We start from the raw sequence: 20,142 nt of genomic DNA on the forward strand, positions 1-20,142 counted from the left end.
TTATAGTCTGTCTGTCTGCATGTCTGTGATATGTAAAGTATACCTCTGGTCTTTATAGTCTGTCTGTCTGCATGTCTGTGATATGTAAAGTATACCTCTGGTCTTTATAGTCTGTCTGTCTGCATGTCTATGATATGTAAAGTATACCTCTGGTCTTTATAGTCTGTCTGTCTGCATGTCTATGATATGTAAAGTATACCTCTGGTCTTTATAGTCTGTCTGTCTGCATGTCTGTGATATGTAAAGTATACCTCTGGTCTTTATAGTCTGTCTGTCTGTCTGCATGTCTATGATATGTAAAGTATACCTCTGGTCTTTATAGTCTGTCTGCATGTCTGTGATATGTAAAGTATACCTCTGGTCTTTATAGTCTGTCTGTCTGTCTGCATGTCTATGATATGTAAAGTATACCTCTGGTCTTTATAGTCTGTCTGTCTGCATGTCTGTGATATGTAAAGTATACCTCTGGTCTTTATAGTCTGTCTGTCTGCATGTCTGTGATATGTAAAGTATACCTCTGGTCTTTATAGTCTGTCTGCATGTCTGTGATATGTAAAGTATACCTCTGGTCTTTATAGTCTGTCTGTCTGCATGTCTGTGATATGTAAAGTATACCTCTGGTCTTTATAGTCTGTCTGCATGTCTGATATGATATACCTCTGGTCTTTATAGTCTGTCTGTCTGCATGTATACCTCTGGTCTTTATAGTCTGTCTGCATGTCTGTGATATGTAAAGTATACCTCTGGTCTTTATAGTCTGTCTGTCTGCATGTCTGTGATATGTAAAGTATACCTCTGGTCTTTATAGTCTGTCTGCATGTCTGTGATATGTAAAGTATACCTCTGGTCTTTATAGTCTGTCTGTCTGCATGTCTGTGATATGTAAAGTATACCTCTGGTCTTTATAGTCTGTCTGCATGTCTGTGATATGTAAAGTATACCTCTGGTCTTTATAGTCTGTCTGTCTGCATGTCTATGATATGTAAAGTATACCTCTGGTCTTTATAGTCTGTCTGTCTGCATGTCTGTGATATGTAAAGTATACCTCTGGTCTTTATAGTCTGTCTGTCTGCATGTCTGTGATATGTAAAGTATACCTCTGGTCTTTATAGTCTGTCTGTCTGCATGTCTGTGATATGTAAAGTATACCTCTGGTCTTTATAGTCTGTCTGTCTGCATGTCTATGATATGTAAAGTATACCTCTGGTCTTTATAGTCTGTCTGTCTGCATGTCTGTGATATGTAAAGTATACCTCTGGTCTTTATAGTCTGTCTGTCTGCATGTCTGTGATATGTAAAGTATACCTCTGGTCTTTATAGTCTGTCTGTCTGCATGTCTGTGATATGTAAAGTATACCTCTGGTCTTTATAGTCTGTCTGCATGTCTATGATATGTAAAAGTATACCTCTGGTCTTTATAGTCTGTCTGTCTGCATGTCTGTGATATGTAAAGTATACCTCTGGTCTTTATAGTCTGTCTGTCTGCATGTCTGTGATATGTAAAGTATACCTCTGGTCTTTATAGTCTGTCTGTCTGCATGTCTGTGATATGTAAAGTATACCTCTGGTCTTTATAGTCTGTCTGTCTGCATGTCTGTGATATGTAAAGTATACCTCTGGTCTTTATAGTCTGTCTGTCTGCATGTCTATGATATGTAAAGTATACCTCTGGTCTTTATAGTCTGTCTGTCTGCATGTCTGTGATATGTAAAGTATACCTCTGGTCTTTATAGTCTGTCTGTCTGCATGTCTGTGATATGTAAAGTATACCTCTGGTCTTTATAGTCTGTCTGTGTCTGTGATATGTAAAGTATACTGGTCTTTATAGTCTGTCTGTCTGTCATGATATGTAAAGTATACCTCTGGTCTTTATAGTCTGTCTGCATGTCTGTGATATGTAAAGTATACCTCTGGTCTTTATAGTCTGTCTGTCTGCATGTCTGTGATATGTAAAGTATACCTCTGGTCTTTATAGTCTGTCTGTCTGGTCTTTGATATGTAAAGTCTACCTCTGCTTTATGTCTGTCTGCATGATATGTAAAGTATACCTCTGGTCTTTATAGTCTGTCTGTCTGCATGTCTGTGATATGTAAAGTATACCTCTGGTCTTTATAGTCTGTCTGCATGTCTGTGATATGTAAAGTATACCTCTGGTCTTTATAGTCTGTCTGTCTGCATGTCTGTGATATGTAAAGTATACCTCTGGTCTTTATAATCTGTCTGTCTGCATGTCTGTGATATGTAAAGTATACCTCTGGTCTTTATAGTCTGTCTGTCTGCATGTCTATGATATGTAAAGTATACCTCTGGTCTTTATAGTCTGTCTGTCTGCATGTCTGTGATATGTAAAGTATACCTCTGGTCTTTATAGTCTGTCTGTCTGCATGTCTGTGATATGTAAAGTATACCTCTGGTCTTTATAGTCTGTCTGCATGTCTGTGATATGTAAAGTATACCTCTGGTCTTTATAGTCTGTCTGTCTGCATGTCTGTGATATGTAAAGTATACCTCTGGTCTTTATAGTCTGTCTGTCTGTCTGCATGTCTGTGATATGTAAAGTATACCTCTGGTCTTTATAGTCTGTCTGTCTGCATGTCTGTGATATGTAAAGTATACCTCTGGTCTTTATAGTCTGTCTGTCTGCATGTCTGTGATATGTAAAGTATACCTCTGGTCTTTATAGTCTGTCTGCATGTCTGTGATATGTAAAGTATACCTCTGGTCTTTATAGTCTGTCTGTCTGTCTGCATGTCTATGATATGTAAAGTATACCTCTGGTCTTTATAGTCTGTCTGCATGTCTGTGATATGTAAAGTATACCTCTGGTCTTTATAGTCTGTCTGTCTGCATGTCTGTGATATGTAAAGTATACCTCTGGTCTTTATAGTCTGTCTGCATGTCTGTGATATGTAAAGTATACCTCTGGTCTTTATAGTCTGTCTGTCTGCATGTCTGTGATATGTAAAGTATACCTCTGGTCTTTATAGTCTGTCTGCATGTCTGTGATATGTAAAGTATACCTCTGGTCTTTATAGTCTGTCTGTCTGCATGTCTGTGATATGTAAAGTATACCTCTGGTCTTTATAGTCTGTCTGTCTGTCTGCATGTCTGTGATATGTAAAGTATACCTCTGGTCTTTATAGTCTGTCTGTCTGCATGTCTGTGATATGTAAAGTATACCTCTGGTCTTTATAGTCTGTCTGTCTGCATGTCTGTGATATGTAAAGTATACCTCTGGTCTTTATAGTCTGTCTGTCTGCATGTCTGTGATATGTAAAGTATACCTCTGGTCTTTATAGTCTGTCTGCATGTCTGTGATATGTAAAGTATACCTCTGGTCTTTATAGTCTGTCTGTCTGCATGTCTGTGATATGTAAAGTATACCTCTGGTCTTTATAGTCTGTCTGCATGTCTGTGATATGTAAAGTATACCTCTGGTCTTTATAGTCTGTCTGTCTGCATGTCTGTGATATGTAAAGTATACCTCTGGTCTTTATAGTCTGTCTGTCTGCATGTCTGTGATATGTAAAGTATACCTCTGGTCTTTATAGTCTGTCTGTCTGCATGTCTGTGATATGTAAAGTATACCTCTGGTCTTTATAGTCTGTCTGTCTGCATGTCTATGATATGTAAAGTATACCTATACCTCTGGTCTTTATAGTCTGTCTGTCTGCATGTCTGTGATATGTAAAGTATACCTCTGGTCTTTATAATCTGTCTGTCTGTCTGCATGTCTATGATATGTAAAGTATACCTCTGGTCTTTATAGTCTGTCTGTCTGCATGTCTGTGATATGTAAAGTATACCTCTGGTCTTTATAGTCTGTCTGTCTGCATGTCTATGATATGTAAAGTATACCTCTGGTCTTTATAGTCTGTCTGTCTGCATGTCTGTGATATGTAAAGTATACCTCTGGTCTTTATAATCTGTCTGTCTGCATGTCTGTGATATGTAAAGTATACCTCTGGTCTTTATAGTCTGTCTGTCTGCATGTCTGTGATATGTAAAGTATACCTCTGGTCTTTATAGTCTGTCTGTCTGCATGTCTGTGATATGTAAAGTATACCTCTGGTCTTTATAGTCTGTCTGTCTGCATGTCTGTGATATGTAAAGTATACCTCTGGTCTTTATAGTCTGTCTGCATGTCTGTGATATGTAAAGTATACCTATGGTCTTTATAGTCTGTCTGAATGTCTGTGATATGTAAAGTATACCTCTGGTCTTTATAATCTGTCTGTCTGCATGTCTGTGATATGTAAAGTATACCTCTGGTCTTTATAGTCTGTCTGCATGTCTGTGATATGTAAAGTATACCTCTGGTCTTTATAGTCTGTCTGCATGTCTGTGATATGTAAAGTATACCTCTGGTCTTTATTTGTCTGTCTGCATGTCTGTATGTCTGCTTTATGTCTGTCTGATGTCTGTGATATGTAAAGTATACCTCTGGTCTTTATAGTCTGTCTGTCTGCATGTCTGTGATATGTAAAGTATACCTCTGGTCTTTATAGTCTGTCTGCATGTCTGTGATATGTAAAGTATACCTCTGGTCTTTATAGTCTGTCTGCATGTCTGTGATATGTAAAGTATACCTCTGGTCTTTATAGTCTGTCTGCATGTCTATGATATGTAAAGTATACCTCTGGTCTTTATAGTCTGTCTGTCTGCATGTCTGTGATATGTACAGTATACCTCTGGTCTTTATAGTCTGTCTGTCTGCATGTCTATGATATGTAAAGTATACCTCTGGTCTTTATAGTCTGTCTGCATGTCTGTGATATGTAAAGTATACCTATGGTCTTTATAGTCTGTCTGTCTGCATGTCTATGATATGTAAAGTATACCTCTGGTCTTTATAGTCTGTCTGTCTGTCTGCATGTCTATGATATGTAAAGTATACCTCTGGTCTTTATAGTCTGTCTGTCTGCATGTCTGTGATATGTACAGTATACCTCTGGTCTTTATAGTCTGTCTGCATGTCTGTGATATGTAAAGTATATCTATGGTCTTTATAATCTGTCTGTCTGCATGTCTGTGATATGTAAAGTATACCTCTGGTCTTTATAGTCTGTCTGTCTGCATGTCTGTGATATGTAAAGTATACCTCTGGTCTTTATAGTCTGTCTGCATGTCTGTGATATGTAAAGTATACCTCTGGTCTTTATAGTCTGTCTGCATGTCTGTGATATGTAAAGTATACCTCTGGTCTTTATAGTCTGTCTGTCTGCATGTCTGTGATATGTAAAGTATACCTCTGGTCTTTATAGTCTGTCTGTCTGCATGTCTGTGATATGTAAAGTATACCTCTGGTCTTTATAGTCTGTCTGTCTGCATGTCTGTGATATGTAAAGTATACCTCTGGTCTTTATAGTCTGTCTGCATGTCTGTGATATGTAAAGTATACCTATGGTCTTTATAGTCTGTCTGCATGTCTGTGATATGTAAAGTATACCTCTGGTCTTTATAGTCTGTCTGTCTGCATGTCTGTGATATGTAAAGTATACCTCTGGTCTTTATAGTCTGTCTGCATGTCTGTGATATGTAAAGTATACCTCTGGTCTTTATAGTCTGTCTGCATGTCTGTGATATGTAAAGTATACCTCTGGTCTTTATAGTCTGTCTGCATGTCTGTGATATGTAAAGTATACCTCTGGTCTTTATAGTCTGTCTGTCTGCATGTCTGTGATATGTAAAGTATACCTCTGGTCTTTATAGTCTGTCTGCATGTCTGTGATATGTAAAGTATACCTCTGGTCTTTATAGTCTGTCTGCATGTCTGTGATATGTAAAGTATACCTCTGGTCTTTATAGTCTGTCTGCATGTCTATGATATGTAAAGTATACCTCTGGTCTTTATAGTCTGTCTGTCTGCATGTCTGTGATATGTACAGTATACCTCTGGTCTTTATAGTCTGTCTGTCTGCATGTCTATGATATGTAAAGTATACCTCTGGTCTTTATAGTCTGTCTGCATGTCTGTGATATGTAAAGTATACCTATGGTCTTTATAGTCTGTCTGTCTGCATGTCTATGATATGTAAAGTATACCTCTGGTCTTTATAGTCTGTCTGTCTGTCTGCATGTCTATGATATGTAAAGTATACCTCTGGTCTTTATAGTCTGTCTGTCTGCATGTCTGTGATATGTACAGTATACCTCTGGTCTTTATAGTCTGTCTGCATGTCTGTGATATGTAAAGTATATCTATGGTCTTTATAATCTGTCTGTCTGCATGTCTGTGATATGTAAAGTATACCTCTGGTCTTTATAGTCTGTCTGTCTGCATGTCTGTGATATGTAAAGTATACCTCTGGTCTTTATAGTCTGTCTGCATGTCTGTGATATGTAAAGTAAAGTACCTCTGGTCTTTATAGTCTGTCTGCATGTCTGTGATATGTAAAGTATACCTCTGGTCTTTATAGTCTGTCTGTCTGCATGTCTGTGATATGTAAAGTATACCTCTGGTCTTTATAGTCTGTCTGCATGTCTGTGATATGTAAAGTATACCTCTGGTCTTTATAGTCTGTCTGTCTGCATGTCTGTGATATGTAAAGTATACCTCTGGTCTTTATAATCTGTCTGTCTGCATGTCTGTGATATGTAAAGTATACCTCTGGTCTTTATAGTCTGTCTGCATGTCTGTGATATGTAAAGTATACCTCTGGTCTTTATAGTCTGTCTGTCTGCATGTCTGTGATATGTAAAGTATACCTCTGGTCTTTATAGTCTGTCTGTCTGCATGTCTGTGATATGTAAAGTATACCTCTGGTCTTTATAGTCTGTCTGTCTGCATGTCTATGATATGTAAAGTATACCTCTGGTCTTTATAGTCTGTCTGTCTGCATGTCTGTGATATGTAAAGTATACCTCTGGTCTTTATAGTCTGTCTGCATGTCTGTGATATGTAAAGTATACCTCTGGTCTTTATAGTCTGTCTGCATGTCTGCATGTCTATGATATGTAAAGTATACCTCTGGTCTTTATAGTCTGTCTGTCTGCATGTCTGTGATATGTAAAGTATACCTCTGGTCTTTATAGTCTGTCTGTCTGCATGTCTGTGATATGTAAAGTATACCTCTGGTCTTTATAGTCTGTCTGTCTGCATGTCTGTGATATGTAAAGTATACCTCTGGTCTTTATAGTCTTTATAGTCTGTCTGTCTGCAAGTCTGTGATATGTAAAGTATACCTCTGGTCTTTATAGTCTGTCTGTCTGCATGTCTGTGATATGTAAAGTATACCTCTGGTCTTTATAGTCTGTCTGTCTGCATGTCTGTGATATGTAAAGTATACCTCTGGTCTTTATAGTCTGTCTGTCTGCATGTCTGTGATATGTAAAGTATACCTCTGGTCTTTATAGTCTGTCTGTCTGCATGTCTATGATATGTAAAGTATACCTCTGGTCTTTATAGTCTGTCTGTCTGCATGTCTGTGATATGTAAAGTATACCTCTGGTCTTTATAGTCTGTCTGTCTGCATGTCTGTGATATGTAAAGTATACCTCTGGTCTTTATAGTCTGTCTGTCTGCATGTCTGTGATATGTAAAGTATACCTCTGGTCTTTATAGTCTGTCTGTCTGCATGTCTGTGATATGTAAAGTATACCTCTGGTCTTTATAATCTGTCTGTCTGCATGTCTGTGATATGTAAAGTATACCTCTGGTCTTTATAGTCTGTCTGTCTGCATGTCTGTGATATGTAAAGTATACCTCTGGTCTTTATAGTCTGTCTGTCTGCAAGTCTGTGATATGTAAAGTATACCTCTGGTCTTTATAGTCTGTCTGTCTGCATGTCTATGATATGTAAAGTATACCTCTGGTCTTTATAGTCTGTCTGTCTGCATGTCTGTGATATGTAAAGTATACCTCTGGTCTTTATAGTCTGTCTGTCTGCATGTCTGTGATATGTAAAGTATACCTCTGGTCTTTATAGTCTGTCTGTCTGCATGTCTGTGATATGTAAAGTATACCTCTGGTCTTTATAGTCTGTCTGTCTGCATGTCTGTGATATGTAAAGTATACCTCTGGTCTTTATAATCTGTCTGTCTGCATGTCTGTGATATGTAAAGTATACCTCTGGTCTTTATAGTCTGTCTGTCTGCATGTCTATGATATGTAAAGTATACCTCTGGTCTTTATAATCTGTCTGTCTGCATGTCTGTGATATGTAAAGTATACCTCTGGTCTTTATAGTCTGTCTGTCTGCATGTCTATGATATGTAAAGTATACCTCTGGTCTTTATAGTCTGTCTGTCTGCATGTCTGTGATATGTACAGTATACCTCTGGTCTTTATAGTCTGTCTGTCTGCATGTCTATGATATGTAAAGTATACCTCTGGTCTTTATAGTCTGTCTGCATGTCTGTGATATGTAAAGTATATCTATGGTCTTTATAATCTGTCTGTCTGCATGTCTGTGATATGTAAAGTATACCTCTGGTCTTTATAGTCTGTCTGTCTGCATGTCTGTGATATGTAAAGTATACCTCTGGTCTTTATAGTCTGTCTGCATGTCTGTGATATGTAAAGTATACCTCTGGTCTTTATAGTCTGTCTGCATGTCTGTGATATGTAAAGTATACCTCTGGTCTTTATAGTCTGTCTGTCTGCATGTCTGTGATATGTAAAGTATACCTCTGGTCTTTATAGTCTGTCTGCATGTCTGTGATATGTAAAGTATACCTCTGGTCTTTATAGTCTGTCTGTCTGTCTGCATGTCTGTGATATGTAAAGTATACCTCTGGTCTTTATAATCTGTCTGTCTGCATGTCTGTGATATGTAAAGTATACCTCTGGTCTTTATAGTCTGTCTGCATGTCTGTGATATGTAAAGTATACCTCTGGTCTTTATAGTCTGTCTGTCTGCATGTCTGTGATATGTAAAGTATACCTCTGGTCTTTATAGTCTGTCTGTCTGCATGTCTGTGATATGTAAAGTATACCTCTGGTCTTTATAGTCTGTCTGTCTGCATGTCTATGATATGTAAAGTATACCTCTGGTCTTTATAGTCTGTCTGTCTGCATGTCTGTGATATGTAAAGTATACCTCTGGTCTTTATAGTCTGTCTGCATGTCTGTGATATGTAAAGTATACCTCTGGTCTTTATAGTCTGTCTGCATGTCTGCATGTCTATGATGATATGTAAAGTATACCTCTGGTCTTTATAGTCTGTCTGTCTGCATGTCTGTGATATGTAAAGTATACCTCTGGTCTTTATAGTCTGTCTGTCTGCATGTCTGTGATATGTAAAGTATACCTCTGGTCTTTATAGTCTGTCTGTCTGCATGTCTGTGATATGTAAAGTATACCTCTGGTCTTTATAGTCTGTCTGTCTGCAAGTCTGTGATATGTAAAGTATACCTCTGGTCTTTATAGTCTGTCTGTCTGCATGTCTGTGATATGTAAAGTATACCTCTGGTCTTTATAGTCTGTCTGTCTGCATGTCTGTGATATGTAAAGTATACCTCTGGTCTTTATAGTCTGTCTGTCTGCAAGTCTGTGATATGTAAAGTATACCTCTGGTCTTTATAGTCTGTCTGTCTGCATGTCTATGATATGTAAAGTATACCTCTGGTCTTTATAGTCTGTCTGTCTGCATGTCTGTGATATGTAAAGTATACCTCTGGTCTTCTATAGTCTGTCTGTCTGCATGTCTGTGATATGTAAAGTATACCTCTGGTCTTTATAGTCTGTCTGTCTGCATGTCTGTGATATGTAAAGTATACCTCTGGTCTTTATAGTCTGTCTGTCTGCATGTCTGTGATATGTAAAGTATACCTCTGGTCTTTATAATCTGTCTGTCTGCATGTCTGTGATATGTAAAGTATACCTCTGGTCTTTATAGTCTGTCTGTCTGCATGTCTGTGATATGTAAAGTATACCTCTGGTCTTTATAGTCTGTCTGTCTGCAAGTCTGTGATATGTAAAGTATACCTCTGGTCTTTATAGTCTGTCTGTCTGCATGTCTATGATATGTAAAGTATACCTCTGGTCTTTATAGTCTGTCTGTCTGCATGTCTGTGATATGTAAAGTATACCTCTGGTCTTTATAGTCTGTCTGTCTGCATGTCTGTGATATGTAAAGTATACCTCTGGTCTTTATAGTCTGTCTGTCTGCATGTCTGTGATATGTAAAGTATACCTCTGGTCTTTATAGTCTGTCTGTCTGCATGTCTGTGATATGTAAAGTATACCTCTGGTCTTTATAATCTGTCTGTCTGCATGTCTGTGATATGTAAAGTATACCTCTGGTCTTTATAGTCTGTCTGTCTGCATGTCTATGATATGTAAAGTATACCTCTGGTCTTTATAGTCTGTCTGTCTGCATGTCTGTGATATGTAAAGTATACCTCTGCTCTTTATAATCTGTCTGTCTGCATGTCTGTGATATGTAAAGTATACCTCTGGTCTTTATAGTCTGTCTGTCTGCATGTCTATGATATGTAAAGTATACCTCTGGTCTTTATAGTCTGTCTGTCTGCATGTCTGTGATATGTAAAGTATACCTCTGGTCTTTATAGTCTGTCTGTCTGCATGTCTGTGATATGTAAAGTATACCTCTGGTCTTTATCGTCTGTCTGTCTGCATGTCTGTGATATGTAAAGTATACCTCTGGTCTTTATAATCTGTCTGTCTGCATGTCTGTGATATGTAAAGTATACCTCTGGTCTTTATAGTCTGTCTGTCTGCATGTCTGTGATATGTAAAGTATACCTCTGGTCTTTATAGTCTGTCTGTCTGCATGTCTGTGATATGTAAAGTATACCTCTGGTCTTTATAGTCTGTCTGTCTGCATGTCTGTGATATGTAAAGTATACCTCTGGTCTTTATAGTCTGTCTGTCTGCATGTCTGTGATATGTAAAGTATACCTCTGGTCTTTATAGTCTGTCTGTCTGCATGTCTGTGATATGTAAAGTATACCTCTGGTCTTTATAGTCTGTCTGCATGTCTGTGATATGTAAAGTATACCTCTGGTCTTTATAGTCTGTCTGCATGTCTGTGATATGTAAAGTATACCTCTGGTCTTTATAATCTGTCTGTCTGCATGTCTGTGATATGTAAAGTATACCTCTGGTCTTTATAGTCTGTCTGTCTGCATGTCTGTGATATGTAAAGTATACCTCTGGTCTTTATAGTCTGTCTGTCTGCATGTCTGTGATATGTAAAGTATACCTCTGGTCTTTATAGTCTGTCTGCATGTCTGTGATATGTAAAGTATACCTCTGGTCTTTATAGTCTGTCTGTCTGCATGTCTGTGATATGTAAAGTATACCTCTGGTCTTTATAGTCTGTCTGTCTGCATGTCTATGATATGTAAAGTATACCTCTGGTCTTTATAGTCTGTCTGTCTGTCTGCATGTCTGTGATATGTAAAGTATACCTCTGGTCTTTATAGTCTGTCTGCATGTCTGTGATATGTACAGTATACCTCTGGTCTTTATAGTCTGTCTGCATGTCTGTGATATGTAAAGTATACCTCTGGTCTTTATAGTCTGTCTGCATGTCTGTGATATGTAAAGTATACCTCTGGTCTTTATAGTCTGTCTGCATGTCTGTGATATGTAAAGTATACCTCTGGTCTTTATAGTCTGTCTGCATGTCTGTGATATGTAAAGTATACCTCTGGTCTTTATAGTCTGTCTGCATGTCTGTGATATGTAAAGTATACCTCTGGTCTTTATAGTCTGTCTGTCTGCATGTCTGTGATATGTAAAGTATACCTCTGGTCTTTATAGTCTGTCTGTCTGCATGTCTGTGATATGTAAAGTATACCTCTGGTCTTTATAGTCTGTCTGTCTGTCTGCATGTCTGTGATATGTAAAGTATACCTCTGGTCTTTATAGTCTGTCTGCATGTCTGTGATATGTAAAGTATACCTCTGGTCTTTATAGTCTGTCTGCATGTCTGTGATATGTAAAGTATACCTCTGGTCTTTATAGTCTGTCTGTCTGCATGTCTATGATATGTAAAGTATACCTCTGGTCTTTATAGTCTGTCTGCATGTCTGTGATATGTAAAGTATACCTCTGGTCTTTATAGTCTGTCTGCATGTCTGTGATATGTAAAGTATACCTCTGGTCTTTATAGTCTGTCTGCATGTCTGTGATATGTAAAGTATACCTCTGGTCTTTATAGTCTGTCTGTCTGCATGTCTGTGATATGTAAAGTATACCTCTGGTCTTTATAGTCTGTCTGTCTGCATGTCTGTGATATGTAAAGTATACCTCTGGTCTTTATAGTCTGTCTGTCTGCATGTCTATGATATGTAAAGTATACCTCTGGTCTTTATAGTCTGTCTGCATGTCTGTGATATGTAAAGTATACCTCTGGTCTTTATAGTCTGTCTGTCTGCATGTCTGTGATATGTAAAGTATACCTCTGGTCTTTATAGTCTGTCTGTCTGCATGTCTGTGATATGTAAAGTATACCTCTGGTCTTTATAGTCTGTCTGCATGTCTGTGATATGTAAAGTATACCTCTGGTCTTTATAGTCTGTCTGCATGTCTGTGATATGTAAAGTATACCTCTGGTCTTTATAGTCTGTCTGTCTGCATGTCTGTGATATGTAAAGTATACCTCTGGTCTTTATAGTCTGTCTGTCTGCATGTCTGTGATATGTAAAGTATACCTCTGGTCTTTATAGTCTGTCTGTCTGCATGTCTGTGATATGTAAAGTATACCTCTGGTCTTTATAGTCTGTCTGTCTGCATGTCTGTGATATGTAAAGTATACCTCTGGTCTTTATAGTCTGTCTGTCTGCATGTCTGTGATATGTAAAGTATACCTCTGGTCTTTATAGTCTGTCTGTCTGCATGTCTGTGATATGTAAAGTATACCTCTGGTCTTTATAGTCTGTCTGTCTGCATGTCTGTGATATGTAAAGTATACCTCTGGTCTTTATAGTCTGTCTGTCTGCATGTCTGTGATATGTAAAGTATACCTCTGGTCTTTATAGTCTGTCTGTCTGCATGTCTGTGATATGTAAAGTATACCTCTGGTCTTTATAGTCTGTCTGTCTGCATGTCTGTGATATGTAAAGTATACCTCTGGTCTTTATAGTCTGTCTGTCTGCATGTCTGTGATATGTAAAGTATACCTCTGGTCTTTATAGTCTGTCTGTCTGCATGTCTGTGATATGTAAAGTATACCTCTGGTCTTTATAGTCTGTCTGTCTGCATGTCTGTGATATGTAAAGTATACCTCTGGTCTTTATAGTCTGTCTGCATGTCTGTGATATGTAAAGTATACCTCTGGTCTTTATAGTCTGTCTGCATGTCTGTGATATGTAAAGTATACCTCTGGTCTTTATAGTCTGTCTGTCTGCATGTCTGTGATATGTAAAGTATACCTCTGGTCTTTATAGTCTGTCTGTCTGCATGTCTGTGATATGTAAAGTATACCTCTGGTCTTTATAGTCTGTCTGTCTGCATGTCTGTGATATGTAAAGTATACCTCTGGTCTTTATAGTCTGTTGTATTTGATCTGTCTCACCCTGTGTTCTACGCTCCAAGAGGAGTAGTAATGATAGCCATGATGGCCCTAGCCGCCCCTAATGTAGACATCCTACATCACCTGTGTCCATGGCAACACCAATGTGGAGAATGTGTGCAATAACACGCTGCGGATGCTTCAAGCATGTAACAGACTGGAGGTACAGTGCCTTTGGAAAGTATTATTTATTTATTATTTATTTTATTTCACCTCTATTTAACCAGGTAGGCCAGTTGAAAACCAGTTCTCATTTACATCTGTGTCCTGGCTGTAACGGTTGTCTGTGGTGGAAGAAGGTGAGGACCAATGCGCAGCGTGGTAAGTATTCATATTCTTTAATAGAACTCAGAACACTAAAATACGAAACCAACAAGAGAACGAAATGAAACCGAAACAGTTCTGTCTGGAAACAGGTACGAAACAGAAAATAATCACCCACAACTCAAGGGTGAAAACAGGCTACCTAAGTATGGTTCTCAATCAGGGACAACGATTGACAGCTGCCTCTGATTGAGAACCATACCAGGCCAAACACATAGAAATACCAAATCATGGAAAAAAGAACATAGACTGTCCACCCAACTCACGCCCTGACCAACTAAAACAAAGACATCACAAAGGAACTAAGGTCAGAACGTGATACTGGCCAAGATAAAGCAAAGCAGTGCAACAAAAAACAACAACACAGAGTTACAAATAAACAAACGTACAGTCAATAACAATAGAAAAAAATTCTATATAGATTGTGTGCAAATGGCGTAAGGAGGTAAGGCAATAAATAGGCTGCAGTAGCGAAGTAATTACAATTTAGCACATTAACACTGGAGTGATAGATGTACAGATGATGATGTGCAAGTAGAAATACTGGTGTGCAAAAGAGCAAAAAGAAACAAAAAAACAATATGGGGATGAGGTAGGTAGTTGGATGGGCTATTTACAGATAGGCTGTGTACAGCTGCAGCGATTGGTGAGCTGCTCAGATAGCTGATGCTTAAAGTTAGTGAGGGAGATATGAGTCTCCAACTTCAGCAATTTTTGCAAATATGTTCCAGTCATTGGCAGCAGAGAACTGGAAGGAAAGGTGGCCAAAGGAAATGTTGGCTTTGGGGATGACCAGTGAGATGTACCTGCTGGAGCGTGTGCTATTGGTGGGTGTTGTTATGGTGACCAGTGAGCTGAGATAAGGCAGAACTTTACCTAGCAAAGACTTATAGATGACCTGGAGCCAGTGGGTCTGGCGATTAATATTTAGAGAAGGCCAGCCGACGAGAGCATACAGGTCGCAGTGGTGGGTGGTATATGGGGCTTTGGTGACAAAACAGATGTCACTGTGATAGACTGCATCCAGTTTGCTGAGTAGAGTGTTGGAGGCTATTTTGTAAATGACATCACAGAAGTCGAGGATCGGTAGGATAGTCAGTTTTACGAGGGTATGTTTGGCAGCATGAGTGAAAGAGGCTTTGTTGCGAAATAGGAAGCCGATTCTAGATTTAATTTTAGATTGGAGATGCTTAATGTGAGTCTGTAAGGAGAGTTTACAGTCTAACCAGACAGCTAGGTATTTGTAGTTGTCCACATATTCTAAGTCAGAACCGTCCAGAGTAGTGATGCTAGTCAGGCGGGCGGGTGCGGGCAGAGATCGGTTGAAAAGCATGCATTTAGTTTTACTAGCGTTTAAGAGCAGTTGGAGGCCACAGAAGGAGTCTTGTATGGCATTGAAGCTCGTTTGAAGGTTTGTTAACACAGTGTCCAAAGAAGGGCCAGAAGTATACAGAATGGTGTCGTCTGCATAGAGGTGGATCAAGGAATCACCCGCAGCAAGAGCGACATCATTTATATATACAGAGAAATGAGTCGGCCCGAGAACTGAACCCTGTGGTACCCCCATAGAGACTGCCAGAGGCCGGACAACAGGCCCTCCGATTTGACACACTGAACTCTATCAAGTATTCAGACCTCATGACGTTTTCCACATTTTTTGCGTTATAGTGTTTTTCTAACATGGATGAAAAAATACACATCCTCAGCAATCTGTACACAATACCCCATAATGACAAAGCAAAAACAGGTTTTTATACATTTTCGCAAATGTATTTAAAAACAATTGAGCTCAGGTGCATCCTGTTTCCATTGATCATCCTTGAGATGTTGCTACAACTTGATTGGAATCCACATGTGGTAAATTCAATTGATTGTACATGATTTGGAACGGCACACAGCTGTCTATAAAAGGTACCACAGTTGACAGTGGAAGGCCCTCCTCAGTAAAAGGCACATGACAGCCCGCTTGGATTTTGCCAAAAGGCACCGGCCTAGCCAGAGCCCGGACTTGAACCCGATGGAACATCTCTGGAGAGACCTGAAAATAGCTGTGCAGCAACGTTCCCATCCAACCTGACAGAGCTTGAGAGGATCTGCAGAGAAGAAGGGGAGAAACTCCTCAAATACAGGTGTACCAAGCTTGTAGCGTCATACCCAAGAAGACTCCAGGCTGTAATCGCTGCCAAAGGTGCTTCAACAAATTACTGAGTAAAGGGTCTGAAGACTAATGTAACTGTGATATTTCTGTCATTATTTTTATTATAAATGAGAAAAAATTGCAATTTAATAAACAATTTAATACATTTTAGAATAAGGCTGTAACGTAACAAACTGTGGAAAAAGTCAAGGGGTCTAAGTACATTGCAGAAAGCACTGTATAGTGTTGTTGTGTTCAGTTATTTTATTGTTAAAAGGTAAATGATGTAAGACCCTGGCAATGAGATTCATATGGTTTATTTAGATAGAATTATCAAGGCAGCTTTTTCTCTGTAAACAAACACCCAAAGGAATGTGCTTACATCATCACATGGTGCATAGAATATGCATTTAACGGTAAGAGATCACATGTTGTGGAAGGATGCTATGTAGTGTCTGTTGACCTCTCTGACAATACACTGTTGTTATCTCCGTCTCAGACACATGCCAGTGGAGCTCTACTCAATTAGAGCTCTGGAAAGAGATAACTGATTTGACATGCTGTTCTATTGAATCTGTTTACAGACGTAGCAGAGTGAGCAAAGCAGAACTGTGGAGAAAGGCTGGAGTTTACACCAAACGTTGCCATGACAACAACAAAGTAGTCGCTATAAGAAACCGATTGGCACCCAGACTTGTTTTTGCCCACTGACACAGGCCCGGGCTCTAAGATTGAATTCATATGAAGTGAAAGCGCAGAGGGAATACTATAATGTTCTAATTTGCGGGGTTCTGACCACTCTGTGTTCCGTGTTGTAGATCCCCGTATTCTGAGGAATGTGGTCAGTGAGGGACACTTCCATGGCCCGGATATTCTGGACCCAAACGTGAGCGAGAGATCTCTGGTGGCCACGGCTCCCCTCACCAACGTAGCTCTGGCTGTAAGGATGGAACCCTCCCTTCCCAGCCAACTCAAAGACCTCTACATCATGGGAGACAACACAGAGTGTAAGGGCTATGATTTATTTGCTTCAGGTCAGCTTATCTGGTAAATTAATGGTAAATATATAGATTAATGTGTGGATTTCCATAGGCTTTAATGAGGAAACACTACTGTATGTGCAGAGTACAACTTCGACCGCCATCACGGAAGCAGCTTACATCGTCCTGAAGAAATGATCAAATACAACCAATACCTTCTACATTGTGATTGATATTTTTGTGTTCTGGTTCCACTCTACAGTCTTGGTGTGATGGCTGGCTGGCTCAGGAGTCAGAGAAGGCCTCTTCCGTAACACTATGGAGGAGTCCTACAGCGAGCGCTCCCAGGCGCAGATGGTTGACAGTATGGGACTTGTGTCATGTGACTCCTACGCTATGGTGGCGGCAACTGATGACGCCTTCGTCACAGTGAGAGCGACCTCATGGCGTGGTGCTCCTGAACACACTGGGCATGCTGAAGAAGACTCACAAGGCCTTTGTCATGTGGAAGGTGAACATGGAGAGATTTGAGCAGCTGATGAGCTAACCACTAAACTGTAGAACTAAACTAACAGCTGTTTAATGACCATGACCACTCTATGGGACCGTAACCAGGGAACAGTGACAACTCTAACCTCACCCAGTCACCCCAAGACCATTACTTAAGCACACACCATAATCCCTCCTTAACAGAAACATTACAACAGTGGCCCCCACTTACACAGCTGATTAGAGAACAGAGACTCAACTGGTTAAAGAGATTGAAGAGGACATTATGCACTTACAAATTCGTAACATTTTGTACGAATTGGAATTCGTAACATATCATACGAATTGCAGGAAAACATTTTTTTTTACAAAACCTCTCTACCATCACTTTAAGAAGGAACATATTTTCATGTCTTTGTATTTGATCTTGGACAGACAATGTGTGGGTTCATGAAATAGGGCCACTCAGTGTATGACTGCTCAATACAAAGGGCAAATCTGGGCAAAATCTGTTGATGTCGATGTGCCCTTGAGCATAAACGATCATGCAAGAGGTTTTGCAATGATTTCTATGTCGAAGATATGAAAAATATTTGTTGGTCTGATGTGTGTATTGAGAAACATCCGGACGCTAAACTAAGCATTTATGAAACTGCTTCTTCTGGTTACTGATAGACATGCACGGATGAAGAAACTGACTGTTAGATCTTCCAAATCTCCATGGGTAGATGATGAATTGAAAAACTGTATGGCTGAGAGGGGTGAGGCAAAGGGAATAGCAAATAAGTCTGACAATACAGCAGACTGGTAAACATACAGTAAATTGAGAAATTCAGTAACTAAACTAAACAAAAAGAAGAAACTATACTATAGCACAAACATAAACGATATAAAGAATAATAGTAAAAAGCTCTGTAGTACATTAAATGAATTTCTAGGAAAAAAAGCAAACTCGGCTCCATCTCATTGAGACAGATAGCTTGTTCATAACAAAGCCCTTTGATATTGCCATCCACTTGAGGTGAGTAAGACATGCAAACAACAAATGCTTAGCCTTCATATTTATACATAATAGACCAAATAATGAAAGACAAGTAGTGTAGTTTTGAGTTCCACAACGTGGGTGTGGAAGAGGCGAAACAATTGTTGCTATCTATAAACAAGGACAAACCTCCTGGTAGCGACAACCGGGATTTACATTTACATTTACATTTAAGTCATTTAGCAGACGCTCTTATCCAGAGCGACTTACAAATTGGTGCATACACCTTATGACATCCAGTGGAACAGCCACTTTACAGTAGTGCATCTAAATCTTTTTAGGGGGGGGGGGGTGAGAAGGATTACTTACCCTTTCCTAGGTATTCCTTGAAGAGGTGGGGTTTCAGGTGTCTCCGGAAGGTGGTGATTGACTCCGCTGTCCTGGCGTCGTGAGGGAGTTTGTTCCACCATTGGGGGGCCAGAGCAGCGAACAGTTTTGACTGGGCTGAGCGGGAACTGTACTTCCTCAGTCGTAGGGAGGCGAGCAGGCCAGAGGTGGATGAACGCAGTGCCCTTGTTTGGGTGTAGGGCCTGATCAGAGCCTGGAGGTACTGAGGTGCCGTTCCCCTCACAGCTCCGTAGGCAAGCACCATGGTCTTGTAGCGGATGCGAGCTTCAACTGGAAGCCAGTGGAGAGAGCGGAGGAGCGGGGTGACGTGAGAGAACTTGGGAAGGTTGAACACCAGACGGACTGCGGCGTTCTGGATGAGTTGTAGGGGTTTAATGGCACAGGCAGGGAGCCCAGCCAACAGCGAGTTGCAGTAATCAAGACGGGAGATGACAAGTGCCTGGATTAGGACCTGCGCCGCTTCCTGTGTGAGGCAGGGTCGTACTCTGCGGATGTTGTAGAGCATGAACCTACAGGAACGGGACACCGCCTTGATGTTAGTTGAGAACGACAGGGTGTTGTCCAGGATCACGCCAAGGTTCTTAGCGCTCTGGGAGGAGGACACAATGGAGTTGTCAACCGTGATGGCGAGATCATGGAACGGGCAGTCCTTCCCCGGGAGGAAGAGGAGCTCCGTCTTGCTGAGGTTCAGCTTGAGGTGGTGATCCGTCATCCACACTGATATGTCTGCCAGACATGCAGAGATGCGATTCGCCACCTGGTCATCAGAAGGGGAAAGGAGAAGATTAATTGTGTGTCGTCTGCATAGCAATGATAGGAGAGACCATGTGAGGTTATGACAGAGCCAAGTGACTTGGTGTATAGCGAGAATAAGAGAGGGCCTAGAACAGAGCCCTGGGGACACCAGTGGTGAGAGCGCGTGGTGAGGAGACAGATTCTCGCCACGCCACCTGGTAGGAGCGACCTGTCAGGTAGGACGCAATCCAAGCGTGGGCCGCGCCGGAGATGCCCAACTCGGAGAGGGTGGAGAGGAGGATCTGATGGTTCACAGTATCGAAGGCAGCCGATAGGTCTAGAAGGATGAGAGCAGAGGAGAGAGAGTTAGCTTTAGCAGTGCGGAGCGCCTCCGTGATACAGAGAAGAGCAGTCTCAGTTGAATGACTAGTCTTGAAACCTGACTGATTTGGATCAAGAAGGTCATTCTGAGAGAGATAGCGGTAGAGCTGGCCAAGGACGGCACGCTCAAGAGTTTTGGAGAGAAAAGAGAGAAGGGATACTGGTCTGTAGTTGTTGACATAGGAGGGATCAAGTGTAGGTTTTTTCAGAAGGGGTGCAAC

The 20,142-nt window shown here is 40.1% G+C and overlaps 1 long non-coding RNA gene and 1 pseudogene across 18 annotated transcripts; one reads left to right on the forward strand and one right to left on the reverse strand.

The window, feature by feature from the left end:
- Positions 1-212: 212 nt before the first annotated feature.
- On the reverse strand, positions 213-13,457 carry LOC127915006 (uncharacterized). 18 transcript variants are annotated; one of them, XR_008089831.1, is made up of 4 exons: positions 12,222-13,457; positions 8,938-9,089; positions 6,813-6,912; positions 213-411 (listed from the first exon to the last, which is right to left on the reverse strand). It is a non-coding gene; the product is annotated as an uncharacterized LOC127915006 (long non-coding RNA). The 18 variants fall into 18 exon arrangements; XR_008089818.1 differs by lacking the exon at positions 213-411 and adding an exon at positions 2,539-2,772; XR_008089824.1 differs by lacking the exons at positions 213-411; positions 12,222-13,457 and adding exons at positions 2,539-2,772; positions 11,270-11,322.
- A 3,270-nt stretch (positions 13,458-16,727) lies between these two features.
- On the forward strand, positions 16,728-18,651 carry LOC118366464 (uncharacterized; annotated as a pseudogene).
- Positions 18,652-20,142: the final 1,491 nt, after the last annotated feature.

This window comes from Oncorhynchus keta, chromosome 34, assembly GCF_023373465.1.
Source record: "Oncorhynchus keta strain PuntledgeMale-10-30-2019 chromosome 34, Oket_V2, whole genome shotgun sequence".
Taxonomy (NCBI): Eukaryota; Metazoa; Chordata; class Actinopteri; order Salmoniformes; family Salmonidae; genus Oncorhynchus; species Oncorhynchus keta.